We start from the raw sequence: 19,555 nt of genomic DNA on the forward strand, positions 1-19,555 counted from the left end.
CAAATATACATACATAACCACACACGTTTGCTCCATTATAATTTAAAAAAAGATATAATTGAAACTTCAATATGTCTATTAATTACATAATATTGAAACCTGACTACGTTGATTAATTACATCCCATTAAAACCAGAGTACATCCATTAATTACATGCTATTGAAACCTGACTGAGTACGTCTATTAAATACATACTATTGGAATACGAGCACAGCACGTCTATTAATTACATGCTATTGAAACCTGACTGAGTACGTCTATTAAATACATACTATTGGAATATGAGCGCAGCACGTCTATTAATTACATGCTATTGAAACCTGACTGAGTACGTCTATTCAATACATACTATTGGAATATGAGCACAGCATGTCTATGAATTACATGCTATTGAAACCTGACAGTATGTCTATTAAATACATACTATTGGAATATGAGTGCAGCACGTCTATTAATTACATGCTATTGAAACCTGACTGAGTACGTCTATTAAATACATACTATTGGAATATGAGCACAGCACGTCTATGAATTACATGCTATTGAAACCTGACTGAGTATGTCTATGAAATACATACTATTGGAATATGAGCACAGCACGTCTATTTGTTACATGCTATTGAAAGGTGAGTAAGTTTATTAACTCGATGGTATTCATAGAATACTTACCCTGTGCAGTCAACTTGTTGCGAGCCAACTCTTCTGTTTTTGCACTTTTTTTTTCTTTGATCCAATATGGCTGCCAGACCACGTGAGCGATGACATCAAACATTTATATTCTCTAATATAATTGTTGCATAGATCACGCTCAATACATTTCAAACTGATCAGACTATGTGTTGTCCCTGTCGAATTATGACGTCATAATTATGGCACCAATGACGTCATCGTTAACAACACCTATTCCCCATATGGAGTTCTTTACAATGAGCCATGTTTCCATTTATTCCATGCAGCGGTTTTGGAGATAGAGGTGCAACATTTTTCCATTTTTCCAAGATGGCGCCTGTACCACGTGACCTATGACGTCATAATTATCATTCAAAAAATTCTGGAGGTGGAGGTGCACCTATGGTGAAAATTTCCTGTCAATTGGACCAACGTTTGCAGAGAAAATCATATTTATTCTTTGCGGACAAACAAACGGACTCAAATGCAATACCCTCTCCTCTAGCGAGGTTAACAATCACATCCATTAACAGGATAATGGCAAGAGATCCCAAAAAGTAATGGGGGTCAGTTTGGTGTTAAACCCCCAACCCCATGACCTCAAAGCTTACACGACAGGTCACCACGGTGTTTCAAAAGTTTATGATGACATCATTACATTACAAGTTGCTACCCCATTACCTGTAACTCCTTCAGGATACAGCAAATGTAGTGATATACAATAATGAAGTGTGGTGCTGCGCACACAACTTGCTTGCCAAAGAGGTAGGCCACAACGCGTTTGTTAAAACCAAAAGAGTCTTTATTGTCAAAGCTCGAACTGCAGCACTGGACGGGCTCGAGCTTAGAGCCCGCAGAGATGTGCCGAGGCCACGCCTAGTCCTCGGGCGTGGCCGCTCGGTCGAAGGGCGGGGCATGTGCCATCGGTCCCCGCCTGGGCGCTCGCGCCACCTTCTGGGGCGCGGAATTATTGCCCCATGTGTCCGCCACACGCGCCCCCCCCCAGAATTCCCGCGCACCTGAAGGGTGAGTTTGCGGGGAAGCCGGATGACCCGGCCGAAACGCCCCCTGGCGATGGGTGCAGGGCTGGGAGGCAGCGGGCCGGAGGGGGTTGAGGGGTGCCGGGGGTCCGACCGCCAGGGGGCGGCCTCGACGCGGAGGCAGCGCTGCCGGCGGGGGGTGGTCCGGATCGAGGTGGGCCGGCTTGAGGCGGTCCACGGAAATGCGATCCGGGGCACCGCCGATGTCGACCGTGAAAAACTTGTCACCGGTCTCCAGCACGCGGAAGGGCCCGTCGTACGGGGGCCGTAGCGGTGCCCGGTGGGCGTCGTGCCGGATGAACACGTACTTTGCCGTGCGAAGCTCCGGGGCGACGTGGGAAGGCGGGCAACCATGGTGTGCCGTTGGCACCGGGGCGAACATCCGGGCGGTCTCCTGAAGGGCGGAGCGCTGTTGCGCCGCGGACCAAGGAGCCGTGGAGTCGGGGATGAATTCACCCGGTACCCGCAGTGGTTGCCCGAAGACCAACTCCGCCGAGGACGCGCGCAGGTCGTCCTTGGGCACCGTCCTGAGGCCCAGCAGGACCCAGGGGAGCCTGTCGACCCAGCCGCCATCGCGGAGGCTGGCCCGGAGCGCGGCCTTCATGGAGCGATGAAAGCGTTCGCACAGGCCATTGGCCTGGGGGTGGTAGGCCGTGGTGTGGTGTAGCTTCACCCCGAACCCTTGCGCCACCGTGGCCCAGAGCTCCGAGGTGAACTGGGGGCCGCGGTCGGACGAGATGTCCGAGGAGGCACCGAACCGGGCCACCCAAGTGGCGATAAAGGCTTGCGCCACCTCAGCCGCAGACGTCGCCGCCAATGGGACGGCCTCCGGCCACCGTGTGGTGCGGTCGACCATGGTGAGGAGGTGGGTGAAACCTCACGAGGGGGGCAGAGGTCCCACCAAGTCGACGTACACGTGGTCGAACCGCCGCTCGGGCACCGTAAACGGGGCCAACGGTGCCTGGGTGTGGCGGTGGACCTTTGCGCGCTGGCACGCGAGGCACATCCTGGCCCAGTCGCGGACGTCCTTCCTGAGGCCATGCCAGACGAACGTCGCCCCGACGAGTTTCTGGGATGCCCTCGCGCCAGGGTGGGACAGGCCGTGGATGGCGTCGAACACCGGGCGCTGCCAGCCCGCGGGCACGATGGGGCGAGGCCGGCTGAGGGAGACGTCGCATAGGAGGACCATGCCCGCGGCGTCGAACGGCACCTCGGTGACGCAGAGGCCCGTGACGGCGGTCCGCAAGGCCTGGACGCCGTGGTCGGCGGTCTGGGCCTCCACCATTCGGGCATAGTCGACCCAGAGGTGGACCGCATGCACGACGGACCGGGAAAGGCAATCCGCCACCGGGTTGTCCTTACCCGCCACGTGACGGATGTCCGTCGTGTACTCGGACACGGCAGAGAGGTGGCGCTGCTGCCGTGCCGACCATGGCTCGGCGACCTTGGCCATCGCGAACACCAGGGGCTGTGGTCAACGAAGGCCGTGAACAGGCGGCCCTCCAGCAGGTGGCGGAAGTGTCGGACCGCCAGGTGGAGCCCGAGCAACTCGCGGTCGAAGGTGCTGTATCGCCGTTCGTGCGGGCGAAGCTGCCGGCTGAAAAACGCCAGCGGTTGCCAAGCACCACGCACCCATTGCTCGTGCACCGCGCCCACCGCGTAGTCCGACGCTTTGGTAGTGAGGGCGATCGGTGCATCGGGCGCCGGGTGCGCCAGCATGGTGGCGTCGGCCAGAGCCAGCTTTGCGCCCGCGAACGCCGCGGCCATCGGCTCCGACCATGCGATGTCACCTTTGCCCGGCTTGCCCCGAAGGGCCTCGTGCAAGGGGTGGAGGAGCTGGGCGACGTGGGGCACGAAGCGGTGGTAAGAGTTTACCATGCGCAGGAACTCCTGGAGCCCCTTGATCATGCGGGGCCGCGGGAAATCCCTGACCGCCTCCACCTTGGCCGGTAAAGGGACGGCCCCGTGCTCGGTGATGCGGTGCCCCAAGAAGTCGATGGTGGCGACACCGGAACGGCACTTGGCAGGGTTGATGATTAGGCCATGCTGGCCCAGGCATTCGAAAAGCGTGCGGAGGTGGAGCAGGTGGTCCTCCCGGGACGCGCTCGCGACTAGGATGTCGTCCAGGTAGACGAACAGGAAAGGTAAGTCATGCAAGACGCTATCCATAAGCCGCTGGAAAGCCTGAGCCGCATTCTTCAACCCGAAGGGCATCCTGAGGAATTCGAAGAGGCCGAAAGGGGTGATGACGGCCATCTTCGGGACGTCGTCCAGTTGGACGGGAACCTGATGGTAGCCCCGGATGAGGTCCACCTTTGAAAACACGGTCGTGTTGGCCAACCGGGCGGAAAAGTCCTGAATGTGTGGGACTGGGTAGCGGTCGGGGGTGGTGGCATCGTTGAGCCGGCGGTAGTCCCCGCACGGCCGCCATCCCCCGCCGGGCTTCAGCACGACGTGCAGCGGGGAACCCACGCGCTGTTGGAGCGCCGTACGATCCCCAGCCGCCCCAGCGTGGTGAACGCCGCTTTCGCCACGGCGAGCTTCGTAGGCTCGAGTCGGCGTGCCCGGGCATAGACCGGCAGCCCGACCGTGGGGATATGATGCTCCACCCCGTGCTTAACGGCCACCGCTGAGAAGGTGGGCCGCGTGAGGGCCGGGAAACTGGCGAGGAGGCGGGTAAAGTCGTCCGCTGCCGGAAGCGTGCAAACTAAACTCGCCGGGACGGAACCGTCCAGCAAGCCGCTTGGCAAGCCACTCGGTGAGCCGCTCAACGAGCTGCTCAGCGAACAAGCGAGCGAGCTAAAGGTCTCGGCCTGGACGAGCCGTCTGCGCTTCACGTCGACCAGCAACCCATTCGCACATAGGAAGTCCGCACCGAGCAATGCCATTGGCACGCTAGCAGTCACGAACGACCATTGAAAGCGCTGCCCTCCAAACCGCAGGGAGAGGCAGCGCTTCCCGAACGTGCGGATGGGTGTACCGTTGGCGGCAAGCAAGGCGGGGCCCCGGCCCGCGGTTCGCTTGTCGGACGTGTAGGCTGGGATGACGCTTACCTGCGCTCCTGTATCGCAGAGGAAACAGCGCCCAGACAAGGTGTCCGTGATGAATAGGAGGCTGCCGGAATGGCCGACGCTCAGGGCCGCTAATGAGCGCCGGCCCGGTAGTTTCCCGACTTGTCAAACGAGCACGGCGGGCAACACTTCTTAGCCTTGTGGCCGAACCTGGCGTGAAAATAGCACCAAGCTTGTGGCGGCGGTTTTCTCGGTGGTGGTGGTGGTAGGGGCGCGGCAGCGGCCAGGAGGGATGCTGTAGCATCTGCCTCGGGAACCATGACGGCGGCACCATAACTCGACCGCGTATCGCAAGCCGCGAAGAACTTGTCGGCCTCTACGGCCAGGGCGCGGGGTTCCCTTATGTTGGAACCGGCCAGCGCGAGGCGTACCTGTAGAGGTAGCTGGCGTAGGAAAAGCGCCCGGAATAAAAAATCCGGGGCTTGGTCACCCAGCAGCGACAGCATATAATCCATCCGCACGGATGGTCGTGTGTCGCCGAGTTCAGGAAGGTCCAGGAGGCGGTCGGCCCGTTCGATCTCCGTGAGGCCGAACGTGGCGATGAGGAGACGTTTGAGCTCCCTGTACTTGTGGTCGGCCGGCGGGTGCCACAGGATGGACACGACTCGGGCGGCAATGCCGGGCCCGAGGATGGCGACCACGTGGTAGTAACGGGTCTCGTCCGCCGTTATGCCTCGAAGCTGAAATTGTGCTTCGGCCTGCACGAACCACACGTCGGCCTGTGCTTCCCAAAACTCTGGGAGTTTTACCGTGACGGCGTTGTTGGCCATGGCGCGTTCGGTGGTCAGCAACGGCTGAACCAATCGGGGTCACCAGTGAAGTGTGGTGCTGCGCACACAACTTGCTTGCCAAAGAGGTAGGCCACAACGCGTTTGTTAAAACCAAAAGAGTCTTTATTGTCAAAGCTCGAACTGCAGCACTGGGCGGGCTCGAGCTTAGAGCCCGCATATATGTGCCGAAGCCACGCCTAGTCCTCGGGCGTGGCCGCTCGGTCGAAGGGCGGGGCATGTGCCATCGGTCCCCGCCTGGGCGCTCGCGCCATCTTCTGGTGCGCGGAATTATTGCCCCATGTGTCCGCCACAATAATGTACTTAAATTAATCTGCTCTTTTAATGACCCCAATTGTTACCATGTTCTTGTGGGGTCGATTGGGTAAAGTGTTTGCTCTAGTCTTTCACGAACCAACTGTTCATGCCTGTTCAAATGTGATTTAGGCAGAAATCTTCACTATGATTCACAGACCAGTGTTTGTTTGCTTGTTGGTCGCGCTACTCCTCCTACAGTTCTGGCCCGATTACATCCAAATTTGCTATATAGGATCAGCAGGACCCCAATTAGTGTATAGGTGTATTTTTATATTTGACGGTGGTCTTGGGGGGAGGAGGAGTCGCAAATTATGTATGTAAATGTGTATCGTGTAGCGCCACCTCAAGGTGGGAGAGGGCATTACAAGAGCCCACCCTTTACAGTATGTACAGTAATCCTGTTCCCACATTTTTCAGTGCAGTGAGGTGTTTTGAATTATAAGTAGTCTGCATGTTTTTACTTCATGCACGTGACCCAATTTATCCTTTTGTACACCTCTCCTTTCCTATGCCATCTCCAGGCGCTGCATTACATCATTGCCGGGCACCGAAGGGGGCCCGGCAATGACGCGCGTTAAAAGAGAGTACTCAGTTTTCACTCTGGTTGTTTGTTTGCTTGTTTTATATTGTTTGTTTGTTTTCTTGGTTTCTTGTTTTTTTGTTTGTTTGTCTGGGCGATATCTCAGCCATCCTTTGAGCTAGGAAGCTGAAATTTGGACACAGTCGTGAGCAAGTACTTTGTCAAAAACGTTATTTTTTGTTGTTTGATTAATCAATTAATTAATTAGTTACTTAATTATTAGCGATTAATTAAGTACTTATTTATTTTCTTTCTCTTCTGGGCATTATCTCAGGCACCTTTTGAGTTAGGAAGCTGATATTTGGACATGACAATGACCAAGTGATTTGGCTGTAAAGGGTATTTTTGATTAATTGATTTATCAATAATTAATCGATTAATTATTAAATTATTGGATTGAAGACTTCATTAATTAATTATTTTTTAAGTTACAGATTCGGATGAAATGGTGGTGGTTTATGTATTATATTAGCCAATTGATGAATATTATATTGCTATTTTTGATTTATTGATTAATCAATTAATCGATTAATTATTTATTGATTCATCAATTAATTATTTAATTTTTAAAATAACTTATTTAATTAATTTTCAAAAAGTTATAGCTTCGAATGAAGGACTGGTAGTTTAGGTATGCTATTAGCCAATTAATTAAGAAAATATTTTATGATAATCGTTTATTGATTTTAATTATGCAATTAATCAATCAATTATTGTACACCTCCCCCTCCCAATACAGTTTCTATGAGCTGCATGGTGGTATTGCCAGGCGCCTAAGGCGCCCCTGCAATGTCGCGCTGGAGGATGTTATTTATTTATTTGGCATGGGGGCGGTGTACTTTGAATGTATCTGTTCTTGTTATAATTATTTTTTGGGAGTGATTGAGGGAGCTGTCAATTGCCTATACACCGCCCAAATAAAGGTATGCGTTCGTGGAACATGCTGCATGTTTCGAACAAGTTAGCGCCTAGGGCAGGTACTCTGCTAGATTACATAATTTGTTTTGGGGACGGCGATAACTCGCCTACTAGTCAATGAAAGACACCAAATGATCTCTAACGTCCACCAACCATTGCTGGCATACAGGGTCACCAGGTGAACATCCATCTCAAGGACAACACACATTGAGATTTGACACCTCATGCCTCCGAAGCACCAATTGGACAGTTTATAGTCAGGTCTGGACTCTGGGATCAAACCCAGACTGGACAGCTCAAAGGTAAGTGGTCACCTGTGCACCACATCCTATTCCTATCCGACTAAACTGATTATCTGAGCCAGTTGAAATATCTATCTCCTCCTCTATCCTCGAATAGCGCACTCTCTTTGAAATATATTGGGACGTCAGGTGTCATGACAGCAGCGTTCAATCAAGGTGGATATTCAAATAAAATAGCATTGAACATGAGAAAGCGGTAATTGAGCATGTTTGATGAACTGCAGTGAATGTTCTTTAATTTATAAGGCCTACTCAGGCCTGGGCAAAGTCTATGAGCTTTAATTTGTATAAACATGATCAATAATTAAACAGATAATTACGAGAAGTCTTGAATACCTGGACATCGCTCCTCGAGCTTCACAAACGAGATGTGGCCGAGTTTATATATCACCTGGGAGTTCTGTACTTTGATGGTCCAGTTATGAATTGGTGGAACTACAACTACAAGAGAATAAACTCACCCAAAAACTATTTGGTTTAATTATGATTTCTCAGCCAATGGTAGTTGGTGATAATTTCGCTAAATGGAAGACAATTGTACAGGGAAATGCAAGTAATTTGGACACAGGAGAAGGCCATTTGGCCCATCATGCCTGTGGTTCATTCACACCTCCCATCAATAAAATTTACGATTTTATTATCTATGGTATGAACACAATCTACCACATTCACTGGGGAGGGAGCTGGGGAGAACAGTAGATGTATGAAGGGGGACATCAATCACCCGGGTGTTTTTTGTTGTTGGTGTTTTTTTAGAGATGAAGGTGGTTGTAGCCTGGTTGTTGTTCTTTCGTATGCAGCTTGTGGATGCTGGTTGCATCATTCCTGTAAGTGCAGCTGTGCCACTGATGCCAGTCATCTGGTACTCATTTTGCTGACCTCAGAAGGATGAAAGGCTGAGTCAACCCACCTGGTGTTAATTCAACGGAATGACAGGGGCTCAAACTCAAGACCCTAAACCTTAAGCCAGGCATCTTAACCGTTAAGCCAACACCAGGCTTGTAGCCCGGTGAAGATGGAATAAACAAACACCGACAGCACATTCACTCTTTGACGCGATGCTCTCACAAACATCAGAATCACCCATCCTTTATACCCAAGCCTACCTACCTACCTGTCCTACCAATGTTCATCCACCTCTTTACTTAAAATGCTTCTGAGGTACCTATCAAATTCCAGTGTAAATTCCCATCTACTGTTTCTACTGCTACTACCTTTCCTGGGAGACCATTCCATGCATCAACTACTCTCTGAGTGAATGGCCTCGCCCTCACCTCCATCCTAACTCTCCTCTTCTTCACTCCAAGACTGTAGCTCCTGGACCTGTCACTGTCCATTCTCCTGAAATGCCATGACGGATCAAATGGAATCTGATCAAGCTCTGATAGAACAGTAAACAATCACATGAACTCCTCCTGAATGCCATTCTCCTCTATCAACACCAGTCCCAAAGGAAATTTTAAAAGATCTAAGCAGCCTAGATGGTCGAGCCTTTTTTTCCATGGTCTGCTTGCTGTGCGGTTTGATGCACTGCCTCGTAGGACATTTTGAGTTACCGCCTTGGGGAAAGAATGGATTTCTTGGTGTTTTCGGCTTTGAAATTTATTGCAGGTGGAAAAAAAAAACCCACATGAGAATGATCGGCTAAGATTCAGAGCCAAACAACCCTTTAAGGGGCTGAGAGAATGATAAAATTCACATTAGGGTTTTGGGCCTGAGTTTGGCCGAGGATTGAGTGCTGAAGAGGAGAAAATACCCAAAGGACGAGAAAACCAATTGTGGACTTATCAGGAAGTCAGTGTCTGGAGGGATTTTGGCTTTAATTGACCCAGAAAGCAGCTGTCCTCGTGGCGTTTGAATGTCCGCCGGCGCTCAAGGTGTAAGGTTTGGGGGACATTCACTGGTTGTGTAAGGAGAGTGCATTTTACTTAAGACAAGTGGAGAGTCTCAAGTGTGGATTTTCTAGCTTATCCTCACCATAAAATAACTTATCAGGAACTTTGATCTGCTATACCCGGATGGCTTATGGACAAAGATGGTGAACTATGTCATTGTAGTCCAAGTCTGCATCAGATTTGGGTTTGAGTCTCAAGTCTGCATCTTTACTTAGTCCCTACAACTAGAAACATACATCTCAAGTCTGAATATAGGAAAAGGGAGTGCAAGTCCTTTCTTCTCGAGTCCGAAACCAGCAATGCGAATTTGAATCCATCTGCGAGCCAGAAAGCATCTGAAAATGCAAAGGCCATCCGCATCTGCTTTGTATTCAGATGTTTTTTCTTCTTCCGAATGCTAAACATGACGAAAACAGCCTAAACTAGAACGGGCACTCGGTAGAGCGCATACCTTCGCCGCAGCTACTGTTCTGTACTTGGCATGGGAGTGTAGGGAACAGAACAGTGAACAGTTTGGTGCTGATTTCATGCAAATCGGATAAGAATTGACCGAGTTATGACAAAAAACGCACATTTTGCAAGGTCGTGACCCCCCTGACCTTTGACCCCCAACCGCTAACAAGGGTAATGTCTTCACTGGGTCATGTCGTATATCACAAGATCGGGCATTGAATTCTGAACATTTTGGCATTAGTTGCATGCCAATTGGATAAAAATTGACCGCGCTATGGTAAAAATACGATTTTGACCTTTTCGTGACCTTGACCTTGACCTTTGACCCGATTGCTCCCAAAATCTAATCAAATGTGTCCCGTATAATAACCAATCATCCCACCAAATTTCATGCAATTCGGTTGAATACTTTTTGAGTTATGCGAATAACATACACACACACACACACACAGACATACAAATAAATACACAGCGATCAAAACATAACCTTCCGCTTTTGCGAAGGTAACAAATACAAAATGAAAATTGACGATTGTATGCAGCCTTGACCTTTGATCTTTTGTTCGAAAAACAAAACAATCAGCTTCTAGCTTTTGAATGGTGAACCAATTCAGTAACCTGGTGCAGGGGCGGATCCAGGAAATTTTAGGGGGGTTCACTTGAGGTTAAGATGTTCACAGATCACAAAATCTACCACCAATCCTTATTCCACTCAATGTATTCGTCTTTTATTTTTCAAATGACAATATTTCGCTGAAAGAGAGATATTGTCTCAACAGTAGCTTTGCCAGCCAACTGAGTGAAATGACAGTTTACTATTTGTACATCGTTAGCTCTTGGAGTCGACTAGCTCTACTTAAGGATGTCCAGAAACTCCATTCTTCGTGGATTTCGCCATGTAAAGTCATCAATGATGACATTCATATCTAAGTCCACACCATAATGAATGTGCGTTCGTGGAAGTCCATTCATCCGATATTCGCGCATTGTTGGCCTCATGTGTCTTAAGACGTCTCAGTCCGCTAAAGGACCGTTCACACTCACATGATGTTACGGGCTTCGTGCAGAAGAGACGCATCAACCAGTGGATGTTGGGGAAGAATGATTTGTCTGTCTGTTTGAGGGTTTTTTCTGCTCTGGTTGGGATCCCATTATCTTCCAGCTGCACACCTCTGTAACACCTGTTATTGGTTTTGGCAGGTCATATTGGTGGAGATCCACCAGGTCACTAATGACTTCTGTGTCTACTGTCCCAGACGAGCAGATCAGAGACAGGATGAGGTGTGCTCAGTTAAGCGGGTCTGTAGTTCTACGAGCAGATTCCAAGTCATTGGCCGGAGCCAGCAACGGAAGAGGTATCATTGGAGAAGAGGCACCAGATGTGGAGACGCACGATGGTGCCGGGGGCGGCTCAGTTTCCAGGGCCGGAAAAGATGATACCTGGGACTCTGAAGGTTGCGTACAACTTGAAACTGTAGCATGTGGCTTGTTTGCTCTATTGTTGGCGTTTTTGTCCAAAGAGAAAGCTCATGGCCTGCAATATGCAGAAATGAATGCACGTCTTTGAGTCTGATAGGTCGGATCCGGATTTGTATTCCACTGATAGGCAGGATCTGGATTCAGACCTCAACCAAAAGCTAATCCGCTTGTTCTTATCACTTAACCAACTCATTCACAAAGTTTTGTCAAAAGTCGTCCACATCTTTTTGAAATATCATGATATATATACAGTATATATAATTTTTGGCCTCATCTCTCAATTTTGAAGAATCACTTAACTATTAAAAAATTACTCGTATCTGGATCTGGATTCGGATCTTCACCAAGATCGTATCACTTTGTCCTTGTCACACACACAACCTCTCCACCAGATTAAATCCAAAATCCATCAATAACTTTTTGAGATATACATATATCTTGCACACAAACATTACCTCCGTCCATTGCAAATGGTGGAAGTAAATATGGTAGTGACGGAGGGAGGGTGAGGTGGGGATTTGGGGGTGGAGAGGGGGGGGTATTCACGTGCACCCAGTGAACCCCCCCCCCCCTCTGGATCCGCCCCTGCGATATGAATTTTTTTTTAATTTCAGGTCAATTGGATGAAAATTGCCGATTTTATGCAACCTTGACCTTTGACCTTTTGATCTTAAAAAAAAAACAGAAAAACAATTGGCTTATATTTATTGATTGGTGAACCAATTCAATGCCCCAATATGCATATTCTTAAATTTTTAGGTCAATCAGATGAAAATTGATGATTTTATGCAACCTTGACCTGTGACCGTTTGATCTAAAGAAATTGGCTTCTAGCTTTTGATTGGTGAACCAATTCAGTGAACCAATATGCAAATTCTTAAAATTTCATGTCAATTGGATGAAAATTGCCGATTTTGTGTCACGCTGCCCTTTGACATTTTGCCCGATTTATTAATTTGTCTTCTGCATATTCTAATAATAAAGCTTAGTTGAAAATTTGATGACAAAACTCAAATGGTAAATTTAAATTTCATGACAATTGGATGAATATTGATGATTTTTGGTGATACTGACCTTTGACCTTATGACCTTTTGACAAAATTCTTATTTTGTCTTGTCTATATTCTCATAATAAAACTTTGATGACAAAAGCTCAAATGGTAACCAAGTTACGGCCCGATCAGGCACAGACAGACACATACACAGACAGAGACACACAGAAGTGATTGCAAAACCACATCTCCGGCTGCGCGATGGACGGGCTAACTCGATTTTAAGTCCAACCTCCACCATGGCTTGTAATGAGTCAACGATTATTTGTAAGGCTCTGAGGAGGCACATTATGTTAAATATCAAATTATTCTGGTGATTTGATTTGCTGATTGTACAGAAAGTAATATTTTCAGTATTGCCATGTGTTTTCGGGATGTCAGTGATGGTGTGTTAGAACGCGTTCAATTTCGCATACAAAACCACTTGGCCTTAAATGTGATTAATTGCCAACCCAGTGATGGAGGCCCGTACACGTTGCGGGTCATGAATCTAGTTTTTGTGAGTACATTTGATTGCGTACTGTGTGTGCAGCTGTATCAATCAGACAAGACACGTCAAAACAAAAAAACTACTGCCCGGGCACCGAAAGGAATACATTCATCTCTCTTTCAAACATTTTTATGCTCTTCTAGTCTCTTCCATCATCAGGAATTTTCTCCAATGTCTTTGATTTGAGATGGAATATGGTTTGCTGGAGCTGGAGCAACGTTGGCCTCTCGTTTCGAAAGCAGAAGAGGTAGGTTTTCAACTTTGGTTTATTCTTGCCTTGGCACACAAACATGGCTCCAGTGAATCAACGGACATAGAATCGCCATTGGGATAAACCTTCTGTCCTTTTGCTTAATTTCTCCATCATCAGGACAACGTTTTATCGTTGAGCTAATCTTTTTTGTCATTGGGCTAAATTCTTTCTCATTACAGAAGCATTGTTATCATTGGGCTTACGACCCCATTATTGGGTTAAAATTCCTATCCTTGCAGAGCTAATTCCTATCATTTATAAAATTCCTATCCTTGCATTTTTATAACTGAGCTAATGTTTATCACTGAGCAAGCATCTCACTATAATTCACCAAATGTCTGTCTGTCCGTCTGTTCCCAGGTACCGCAAAAACGGCGAACTGATCGCAACAAAATTTTGGGTGGGTAATCCTGGGACCCCCTGGAGTAAAATAGGCTATATTGTTTTTCCATTTTGTTTTCCAATTTTTCCAATTTTCCATTTTTTCCAAACACGATGGAATAATACTTACCGATATGAACAGTGATGTGGCTTTTATTGAAATTCTACAAATACTGTTTAGATTTTGATGATTTGCGTGTGATATGATTTAACGGATGTTTATATAAATCGTTTAAAATAAAAAAAAGCCTTAAATTTCTGATATTTTGCCTTTTCATTCGGGCCTCCCAATTGCAGCCCCGCCCGTAGGGCCGGTACCGTTGCTAGTTCACATAATTGAGCTAACTTTAGATATTTGAGATAACCGTTATACTTATTGGGGTTATCTTTTGACTTTTGATCATTACCCTCATGAGAGAAGAGGGTATTGCATGTGGATCCGTTTGTCTGTCTGTCTGCATATCTACACATAATGTGCTAGTGTAGGCCACAAACGCCACCTTGCGGTAGTCAGTATTACACGTTATTTTTGTGTTTCAACCAGTACCTCTATAAAGCACGTACTATTACAATGCGAGTACGTCCATAAAATACGTACTATTACAATGCCAGCACATCTATAAACTATGTATTATTAAGAATGTGAGTACGTGTATAAAGTATGTACCATTAGAATGCAAGTATATCTATAAAGTATGTACTATTAGAATGCGAGTATGTCTATAAAGTACGTACTATTAGAATGCGAGTATATCTATAAAGTATGTACTATTAGAATGCGAGTATGTCAAAAAGTACTTACTATTAGAATGTGACTATGTCTATAAAGCATGTGTATCTGCTCTGCCTCATTATCTTTGGACGATTAGTTATTTACTTCTGGATTTAATGCAGCCCTAATTCACCAAATTTGATATCAGATAGATTAGAATTCCATCAAAAAGCAAACTAGAATGGCACTCGATAGAGCACGTACCTCCGCCAGGCTGAACAGTTTTACGTTTTGTATCCACTGATCGGCCGGATCTGGATTCATACTTGAACCAAAATCGAATCCGTTTGTTCTTGTCACCTACCCAACTCATCCACCAAGTTTTGCCATAACATGTGCATAACTTTTTGAAATAGCGTGCTATATATATTATTTTTGGCCCTATCACTCACTAATTGGTGAATAACCACTTTTTAAAAATTACATTCTCGTATCCGGATTTTGAATCTTCACCAAAATCACATCAGTTCATCCTTGTCACACACCCAACCTGTCCACCAAGTTTTGTCCGAATCCGTCCATAACTTTTTTTAGATATCGTATTATATATCGGTTTTAGCTCTCACTCAATGGTCAAGAATCACTTTAAAAATTATCGTATCCGGATCTTCACCAAAATCTAATAAATTCATCCTTGTCATACACCCAACCTGTCCAGTGTACTCCAAATTTTGTCTGAATTCGTCCACAACTTTTTGAGATATCCGGCTCACAGACAAACAGACAAACAGACAGACAGGGTGGAAGCATAATCTCCGCCCACCTTTGTTGGTGGAGGTAATTAACCCCACCCCCTCTCAAAAGGGGGAGGAGTATCATTTTGATGAGAAAAGCGATGCAGTTCGGCATCGCAAACCAGACATATGGAAACTCGCAGACGTGCCTATGATGATGATGACACACGTTCCATGACATCACTAACAGGTATTTCATTGCAGGTGGTTTCAAATCAGAGACAGTATAATAGGTGTTCCCGTGATTACCAACTCAGCTCTGCTGTCGCCTAGCGTGAAACTCTTGATAATTTAAAGTGGAACAATTGGCCTTATAACAGTGGGCAGGTACAACAAGCAAATCAATAGGTAAGCTGGGTGACATCCAAGAGGTTAATAACACAATCCTTCGCTGAAAAGCAGCAGTTGACTTTCAAAATAAGATCATCATTTTGTTTGTTTTCCAACCAAATGCTCGGATGAATGTTTTGTCATTATCGTCGTTTTGTTTTATGTCCTTGTAAATGGTGCTTGTAATCCCTTTATAATAGGAGTACAGCATCTGTGAGGTTCTTCCTTCACAGTGATAACATCATCTAAATATCCATAAAGCTCAGTTGACGTTTTGCTCCACCAAATAACAGCGAAACGGAGTTGAGTAAAAGGGTGAAAATTCTACAGATGCTGTGATAAATAACTACCTCTGTCGGTTTGAATGTTTGAAAGAGAATAGACGTCTGGATCAATTTTTGAATTAAATTTAAATCCCGATTTATATATATATATATATAACGCGAGTTGTCTGTGTGTCCGCATTTTATTCAGAGATGGCTGAACGGATCTTCATCAAACTTTCAGAGGTTCATCAGTGAATGCCTGGGAGTGTTTTAGGCAAAATAATAATAATAATTGAAAAAACAAGTTCGTTTTTTTGGAGTCTCTCGATAGTGCCGAAGCCTTTTTAAATGAATGACAGTTATATACAAGTACACATTCGCATAAATAAATACAAAACAATTACCAGACATTTGAATACAAAGGAATCAAACAATTCCGGAAGTGTACAAATTTGGTGGTATGGCTTCTTCTTCTTCCTGATCGGCATCACTCTCAACTCAGAAACGTGAGCCACATTCACTCAGAAACGTAAGCCACATTCACTCAGAAACGTGAGCCACTCCCCTTCCTCTCCTGCCTCCCCTTCCCCCCTCCTCCCCCCCCCCTCCTACCCACCTCCCTTCCCCCCCCCCTCTCCTCCCCTCCCCTTTAAGATATAAATTCTCTGTAAAAGAGCTTCCACTTCTGACTGCTCCCCTTCCTCCTCTCCCCACCCTTCCCCTCTCCTTTCCGCCTCCCCTTCCCCTCCTCCCCCCCCTCCCCTCCTCCCCTCCCCTCTCCTCCCCCTCTCCCTCCCCTCCTCCCCGTTCCCCCCCTTCCCCTTTCCTCACCCTCCCTCCTCCCCCCGTCCCCCTCCGCTCCCTTGCCCGGGAACGCCGGGTACTTCTGCTAGTATATAATGGTTACCATATAAACACTACATCAGATGCAAATACAAGATACTCGATCCGATCTAATGGTAACTTTATTAGCCCCCATTGGGCATAGTCCGAAACGGGTGCTTATGGATTGGATCTCGTCCGTCCGGCCGTCCGTCCGTGCATGCGCCTCAACCATTTCCCGGACATACATGGTTTGATTTTGTTCAAACTTAGCACAAGCACAGTTTTTTTTTAGTTTTTCTTTTTTTTACTTTTACAGTCTTGTACAGTACACGACGTGCACCCCACTTTATTTTGCGATCTGATCAAAGATGGCCGCTTAGTAGACTGGCGGCCATTTTAGTTGTAAAACAAACCCGGTATTGAACACGTCCTCAACCTATTCTCAGAAATGTATTTTCCGATTATGGTTCAAACTTGGCACACAGATAACGCATGATGGCTTACATAACATTTGTGTTCGAGATCAGATCCAAGATGGCCGACTGGCAGCCATTTTGTTACTTAAACGTGTCCCTAACCATTTTTCGGTCACGCATGGACCGATTTTGTTCAAACTTGGCACAAAGACGATACATGAGAGTAAACTTATGCAGAACATTTTGTTTTGTATTCCAATCAAAGATGGCTGACTGACAGCCTTTAACTCCATATAGCAAAGTTGCTAAAACCACGGCAGCTATGACATTTCATGTGTTTTTCTCCTTCTTTTACGTGGGGCTGTCATGGCAGTTGTAGGTCTGGAAAGATCTCTTATCACTTACGAGGGGATCTGATCATGAAGGGTATTGACAAAATTAGTGCACACGTGTTTTCCAGCAGAAGGACAATGACAAAACCTTGGAGTAAAGAATAGGAGAGCTTGAACAATAGTAAGGATAACACCTTAGAAAGGTAGTGGCAGCAGCAACAGTAAATCAGATGAAATTTATGTTCGGTGTCTGGAATCATTGTGGATTAGAGGGGTTATCCATAGATGTCACATAAGGATGAGCCTCAGGAGAATGTACCTGGTCATGAGTAGGAGGTATCCAGATGTTCTCCTGAGAATGAGTTATCCACAGGTGTCTCTTAAGGATGCACCTCATGATGAGGATGGTTATCCATTGATGTCTCATGAAGATGCATCTTTCCACAAATACGAGTTTGGATATTCATCCACAAATACTATGATTGTTATGCCCGTGTAAAGCTATTGTTAAGAATGCTCCCAGACAGATGCCGCCGTTCCATGTCCCGATGCAAAAGTAGGACGAAGTGCATTTGTTTGAAGTTTAGATCATGCACCATGTTTTATAAAAACCGACCCAAACTAATACCGGCGTCTTGTGGTACGTTTGATGCGTGATGGTTTGGAGCTCCTCCATGGATAGGAACAAGTTTTCTGTCCGTGTGACGTTGAGCCGACTAGTTATCGCACCTGTCCAAAACTCAACACTGTGACGTGGCATTTTACACCTCCATCACCACAATGGTGCTTGCAAACCGAGGAGTTAGGGTCAAAATGGGGGATGCTGCACATCCTGGTTCGTAAATATTGTATATCGTTGTGGCCTCTCCTCGAGAGAGAGAGAGAGAAAAAGAAGCCTTTTTACGGCGTAGCCCATAGGACAAAGCCGTCTAGAACAGTGTTTGTCCATCTGTATGTATGTATGTATGTATGTATGTATGTATGTATGTATGTATGTATGTATGTATGTATGTATGTATGTCCCCTCAAACGTATACCAATCAGAGCTGAGGATCTGGTCACATGACAGGTTGATGTGATTACGTCTGATGTCATTACGGCGGCGCGGCTGCTGACTCTCCATGTACCGCCATTTTTATTTATATGCCGTTCATGCCGAACATATCGTTGAACCTGTCATATATCACAATCGCCATGCTCTACCTTTACGTTTTTCATTCAGCGTGAAACACAAACAAACCGATTGTTAAATTGACCATGAAATATCGAAAGCAACGGCGTTACGTCTCTTCCAACAAAACTACGTACCGAACCATAGTGGGGTATAATCTAGATTACAGTAGATCTTCCATCAGTACTGTAAGTAAAACGTACCTCACGAATGTCTGGATTCCTCCAAATTTCTTTGTTTAATGTCATTAGCGACTGTTTAAAAAGCTAATCATGTGTGTTTGTGGTTTATAATATGTTACAAGACCGGCTACGCCGCTGTTAGACTTTCGGTCTTGTTTTTACATTTTCATCCGGAAGATCAAAAGGAAGCCGTGGGCTATCTTTATTGACTGACAGAAGGCCAAGCAGGGGGTCCCTTTGATAAGTCACCTCGCCAACGGCCTGAAGTAGGGACGTCATTTCATACTTTCACGTCCACATCGGGTACTTTACGATTATTTGATGCTTTTGGAAGTGACATTGTTCAATGTCTCACGCGTTCCACCGCTGCAGGCGTTCTCGGAAACCGTTTTATACCGAGGTCAATAAATTCTCTGACGTTCTGTCTTTTCATAAAAAACTTAAAACGAAAGGCACCTTGATGGTATCATTCCGTTACCGTGTCGTAGAAATGGCAGAACGCGAAATCTGCAGCTATATCGGATGGACATTTTGAAAAGACACCAGTGACATCGTTCAAGGAAAGACCAGTCGACATTGAGGCCGCAAGGCCATTTAAGACCTGTCTGTGAGGTGAAGCGCACACCTTAAGCAATTCAAGTACAAATTCCTTCACTGTTGTGGCTCCAGGAACCATGCGCCACAATTGACTATTGCGCAATGGATCCTGATCACGGGAGGTCTGGATATCCCTACACATGAGCTAGGTGGCTCACACCTATTATTATGGTGAATCGTTCACATTGTGATACAAGCCTGAAATTTGGCACTTATGCTCTTATATCGATAGTATTTGAAACCAGTCGATTAGCCAACTCA

This window comes from Myxine glutinosa, chromosome 12, assembly GCF_964187855.1.
Source record: "Myxine glutinosa chromosome 12, kmMyxGlut1.1, whole genome shotgun sequence".
In the NCBI taxonomy this organism is placed as follows: Eukaryota; Metazoa; Chordata; class Myxini; order Myxiniformes; family Myxinidae; genus Myxine; species Myxine glutinosa.